The sequence below is a fragment of the Cebus imitator genome, unplaced genomic scaffold (genome assembly GCF_001604975.1).
Source record: "Cebus imitator isolate Cc_AM_T3 unplaced genomic scaffold, Cebus_imitator-1.0 Scaffold322, whole genome shotgun sequence".
Taxonomy (NCBI): domain Eukaryota; kingdom Metazoa; phylum Chordata; class Mammalia; order Primates; family Cebidae; genus Cebus; species Cebus imitator.
In genome coordinates, this window is record NW_016107637.1 from 1,894,851 (window position 1) to 1,900,828 (window position 5,978).

A 5,978-nucleotide genomic window follows, 5' to 3' on the forward strand; every position below is an offset into this window, starting at 1 on the left:
ACAGAGTCTTGCTCTGTTGCCCAGGCTGGAGTACAGTGGCGCAGTCTTGGCCACCGTAACTTCCGCCTCCTGGGCTCAAGCGATTCTCCTGCCCCAGCCTCCTGAGAAATAGCTGAGATGTATCTATATTTACATCTCTACCTACAGATGATGTCACCTTTGTCTATATCTGTATCTACACACACACACACACACACACACACACACACACACACACACGAATGACAGGGCAGGGTGCGAGAACGCTGAAGGTTTGGAAACAAGCCTTGATTATTTATAGGTTTCACTTCTTTGTTTCGCAGCCAGGGCATTTGGCTCTGGGAAGTGGTGAGAACATCCTGGGTGTGTCTGGAGTCCTGGGTCTCTCCAGCCCAGTGTCTGTCAGAGTGTAGCTGGGGGTGTGGGACCCAGGGCAGAGGACTGGGGTGGGACCTGGGGGTGGCAGCAAGTGTGAGTGTTGAGGCCGTGGAAGTCTAAGGCCGGTTCTTTCATGGGTTACCGTACTGGGGCCCAGGTGAGAAGTTTAATCCTTTGGGTGGCCCAATTTGACTTGTTGCCATAGAAACCACACCATCTCAGCACCGTCCCTCCACCTGCTTCCTGGAAAAGCAGTTTGGGAGGCAGTTGGATCATTTTATTATTATTAATTTCTTTAAAAAAGAAAAAAAATATATGTATTTTAGATGGAGTTTTGCTCTTTGTTGCCCAGGCTGGAGTGCTGCATCTCAGCTCACTGAAACCTCCGCCTCCCGGGTTCAAGCGACTCTCCTGTCTCAACTTGCCGAGTAGCTGGGATTACAGGTGCGTGCTACCATGCTTGGCTAATTTTTGTATTTTTAGTAGAGACAGGGTTTCACCATGTTGGTCAGGCTGGTCTCAAACTCTTGAGCTCAGGTGATCCACCCACCTCAGCCTCCCAAAGTGCTAGGATTACAGGCGTGAGCCAGCACGCCTGGCCAATTGGATCGTTTTCATCAATGAAAGATAGTGCCTTCTCACACCTGCATGGGTATCACCTATGAACATGTAAATGTGATGGAGCCCAAAGAAATGATTTGCTCAGGAACCGACAGCTGAAGGAAGAAAAGGGAGATAACTAATGAACCTCTAGTAGCCATTTTTGGATGGAATAAAAATTGCATCTTCAGTTTTATGAATTCCAAATAAGGACTTTTTTTTAGACGTAGTCTTTTTCTTTTTCTTTTTTTGAGACAGAGTATCACTCTGTTGCCCAGGCTGGAGTGCAGTGGCACGGTCTTGGCTCACTGCAACCTCTGCCTCCTGGGTTCAAGTGATTCTCTTCCCTAAGCCTCCCGAGTAGCTGGGACTACAGATGTGTGCCACCACACCTGGCTAATTTTTTGTATTTTTAGTGGAGATGAGGTTTCACTGTGTTAGCCAGGATGGTCTCGATCTCCTGACCTTGTGATCCGCCTGCCTCGGTCTCCAAAGTGCTGGGATTACAGGCAGGAGCCACCACGCCTGGCCATAAGGACGTTTTTATGTCCTTCCATTATGAGTATGGCAACAGGCCACAGTATTATTCATGGGGCTGTAGGTTCATTGATGTGGATAGCACAGATACTTAATCAAAGATGACTGACGCTGAAAATCCGTGAAAAGACCTAGACTATCTGGGCTATTTTCTCTCTTTTGGCTTTTGCAGGATATGGGGACGTAAATGGCATTTGTTCCATTGCTTTGTGAGCCATGTCTCGACTTAACCACTGAGGGAAGATGCCTGGCATGCTGCCCAAGAGGCGGCAGGAGCAAACTCTTCAGCTTATGGTTGGTGGAAATTTCCACGGATGTGTCTTCAGGCTCAGAGGTCAATTTACTGGGCTCATGTGGAAAGCTGGAAAGGCTTGATTAAATAGTCAGTCTCATTCAAGCCATTCCACCACCTCAACCTCCCGAGTAGCTGGGACTGCAGGTGTTCGCCACCACACTTGGCTAATTTTTGTATTTTTAGTAGAGACAGGGTTTCACCATGTTGGCCGGGCTGGTCTCCAACTCCTGACCTCAGGTGATCCACCGCCTCGGCCTCCCAAAGTGCTGGGATTACAGGCATGAGCCACTGTGTCTGGCCTGTTACAGTCATTTACTTTCTTTTCTTTCTTCTTTTTTTTTTTTTTTGAAACAGAGTGTGGCTCTGTTGTTGGGCTGGAGTGCAATAGCACGATCTCCACTCACTGCAACCTCCACCTCTGGGTCCAAGCAATTCTCCTGCCTCAGCCTCCTGAGTAGCTGGGATTACAGGCACCACGTCCAGCTAATTTTTGTATTTCAGTAGATACAGGGTTTCATCATGTTGGCCGGGATAGTCATGATCTCCTGACCTCGAGATCCACCTGCATTTACTTTAAAGGAAAGTATTTGCCAAAGGGCCTTTTCTTGTGTGGAATGTTTTGACTGATCACCTTCTTCGTGTAAACGCTAATACTGTGATTTTCCTCATCTATGAGATGTCTGAGGATTCTCAAATGACTCAGCCTTCCCATGATTTTGACATCTTTCATCCAGTCTTCCAATTTTACTTTCACTTCTGCAACTTTGTCCAGCTCTGCAGGTAAAAGCCACGTGCCTGGGTGTGTTCCTTGGCTGTGCCCTCAGCGTAAATTAGATAGTGTGTCAGTTTGGAGTGCATATGGAGGCAAGTCACAGAAAGCTCTGTTTTAGAGGCTGATGACAATAAAGAAGTCATTTTTCCTGTGTTGGAAAAAGTTCATGGTAGGCACTTCGTGGCTGATATCTGTATTAGTTTGTTCTCACATCACTATAAAGAAATGGCTGAGACTGGGTAATTTCTAAGGAAGGAAAAGAGGTTGGATTTGCTTGTGGTTCCACAGGCTGTACAGGAAGCATGATGCTGGCATCTGCTCAGCATCCAGGGAGGCCTTGGGAAACCTGCAATCATTGTGGAAGCTGAAGGGAATGCAGGCTTGTCTTACATGGCTGGGGCAGGAGCAAGGAAAGAGAGAGGGGAGGTGCTGTCTCTCTTGTTCCTGCTCCAGCGATCACTGTCACTGTCGCTAACAACAGCACCAAAGGGGGATGGTGTTAAACCATGAGAAACTGCCCCAGGATCCAATCACCTCCCACCAGACCCCACCTCCAGCACTGGGAATTACATTTCAACATGAGATGTTGGTGGGGACATGGATCCAAACCATGTCAGTATTAATGACCACTGATGCTACCAGGAGCCCAGGCTCTTCCCATTTTTCTGTTCCTCTGTCCTTAGCATAGACCTCATTCTCAAGTCTCTTGTCTCATGGTTACAAGATGGCTGCTGTACCTCCACACCTCACATTGATGTTCCAGGCAGAAAGAAGAGGAAGGGTGAAGGGATGAAGGGCCTTCCCTTAGCAAGTCCTTACCTTCTTATTCAGGAGGGCGAAACCCTCCCTAGGGCCTGGATAAGCCCACCAATGGTGTCTGTTTTATATTAACTATCTCATGTAATCCCTATTTTAACCCTTTGAGGTAGGGAATCTTTTTTTTTCTTGAGTTAGGATCTCATTCTGTTGCCCAGGCTGGAGTGAAGTGGCATGATTTCAGCTCACTGCAACCTCCACCTCGAGGGTTCAAGTGATTCTGTTGCCCCAGCCTCCTGAGTAGCTGGGATTATAGGTGCCCGCCACCACACCCAGCTAATTTTTTTGTATTTTTAGTAGAGACGGGGTTCTGCCATGTGGACCAGACTGGTCTTGAACTCCTGACCTCAGGTGTTCCGCCCACCTTGGCCTTTCAAAGTGCCGGGATTACAGGTGTGAACCACAGCACCAGGCCTTAGGGAATCTTTTCTCAGGCAGGGTGAGGTGGTTCATGCCTGTAATCGCAGCACTTTGGGAGGCCGAGGTGGGCGGATCCCCTGAGGTCAGGAATTCAAGACCAGCCTGGCCAACATGGCGAAATCCTGACCCTACTAAAAATACAAAAAATTAGTCAGTTGTGGTGGCGGGTACCTGTAATCCTAGCTACTGAGGAGACTGAGGGAGGAGAATAGCTTGAACTCAGGAGATGGAGGATGCGATGGGCCAAGATTGTGTCTTTGCACTCCAGCATGGGCAGTAAGAGTGAAACTCTGTCCAAAAAATATTTTTTTTTTCTTTGCCTTACAGATGAGGAAATATAGACTCAAAGTACTTGTGGAATTTGCCCAAGGTCATACTGTAAGTGGCAGATCTAATAGTGACAATAAGAACAGATTATGTTTCTTTCTAGCCTATGTTTCTTTCTTCCTTTTTTTTTAGAGATGGGGGTCTTGTCTAGCCTGTGTTTCATCTTTATACACAAAGCACCTGCTCATTCACTTCTTCCTTTGGGTCTCTCAGAACTCTTTGAGATGGGCAAGGCAGGTATTAGAATATTCTCATTTTCCAGAATGGGAGCTGGAGACCCAGAGAGGTAAGCCAGGCCTTGCCTGAGATACCCAGGTGGCAACTTTCAGAACTGGGATTCGATCTCAGGTCCAGTGTCCTGGCTTCTGGACCCCACTGGCTCAGTGTGATCAAGGGACAATCAGTTCATTGAGAGAGACAGACACACAGAAGCAAAAGGGACAGATGGACCTCATGTGCTTCAGTTTTGCATAACCTTTTTTTTTTAAAGACGGGGTCTCACTCTGTCATGCAGGTTGGAGTGCAGTGGTGCAGTCATAGCTCACTGCAGCCTCTAACTGCCAGGCTCCTGTGCTGCATCTACCTCAGCCTCCCTAGTAGCTGGGACTACAGGCACATGCCACCACGTTCAGCTAATTTATATATATATGTGTGTTTTGTCTTTTTGTTTTTTTCCTTTTTGTGGAGAAGGGGGTCTTGCTATATTTCCCAGGCAGGTCTTGAACTCCTGGGCTCGAGCCATCCTCCCTCCTCTGCCTCCCTACGAGCTGGGATTATAGGCGTGAGCCACAGCACCCAGGTAATTTTTGTATTTTTTGTAAAGATGGGGTTTTGCCATGTTGGCCAGGCTGGTCTTGAACTCTTGGCTTCAAGCAATCCACCTCCCTCAACCTCCCGAAGTGCTGGGATTATAGGCATGAGCCACTGCTCCTGGCCGGGTGCAGCTTATTGTGGTATTTCTGTCATTGCCCTGGCGGGGGTGGGGGGTGGATCTGGAGCCACAGGGTGATGAGCCAACACTTGATCTCAGACTCAGCCTCTCTCATAGACGTGGTCTGTGTTGCCTTTTTCTACCAACCGATCTCACGCCTTTTGTGGGTGTGTTTTCCAGCCCTGCTTCCAGACTGGTATTTGCTGCCAGAAGGGGAATTTTCTAGATTGAAAAGCCTGACTTTATCTTAATTGTCATCTTCCTCTCCTTGAACACAGATAGCACAGAGGAGTGGATGTTTCTTGACAACCCAGTTTGGTCATATGGCAAAATCAACGAAGAATCAGCACCCATGTCCAAGTGAGCTTTCTGCTCATTTTGATACAATTAATTATGATTGGAAGCCAGGCATGGTGGTGCACACCTGTAGGCCTGGGCAAGATGGCAAGACCCCATCTCTACAAAAATAAAAAACATCAGCTGGGTGCAGCAGTGCATGTCTGTGTTCCCTGCTACTGGGGAGGCTGAGGTGGGAGGATCCGTTGAGCCCAGGAGCTTGAGGTGGCAGTGAGCCATGATGATTGTGCCACTGCATTTCAGCCTGGGGGACAAAGCTGGAGCCTAGCTCTTAATTTTTTTTGTTTTTTCTCACAGTTCTGGAGGCTAGGAAGTCCAAGATCAAGTGCTGGAAGATTCAGTGTCTGGCGAGGTCTGCTTTCTGGTTCACAGAGGTGCCTTCTTGCTGAGATCTCAGGAGGTGGGAGGGGCTTGGCAGCTCTGGGGCCTCTTACAAGGGCACTAATTCTATTCATAAGGGCGTCACCCTCATGACCTGATCACCTCCCAAAAATCATACATCCTAACACTATCGCCTCTGAAGTTATGGATTTTGTTGGAGGCAGAAACATTCAGACTCAATAAAA

The 5,978-nt window shown here is 47.9% G+C and overlaps 1 long non-coding RNA gene across 1 annotated transcript in view; it reads left to right on the top strand.

Annotated features, from left to right (window-relative positions):
• The window catches only part of LOC108286552, a 20,231-nt gene extending 14,612 nt beyond the window's left edge, over positions 1-5,619 (top strand). Inside the window, exons 2-4 of the long non-coding RNA XR_001817964.2 lie at positions 2,562-2,730; positions 4,125-4,175; positions 5,334-5,619. This is a non-coding gene — a long non-coding RNA (uncharacterized LOC108286552). The remainder of the gene's footprint in view (positions 1-2,561; positions 2,731-4,124; positions 4,176-5,333) is intronic.
• The last annotated feature ends 359 nt before the right edge of the window (positions 5,620-5,978 follow it).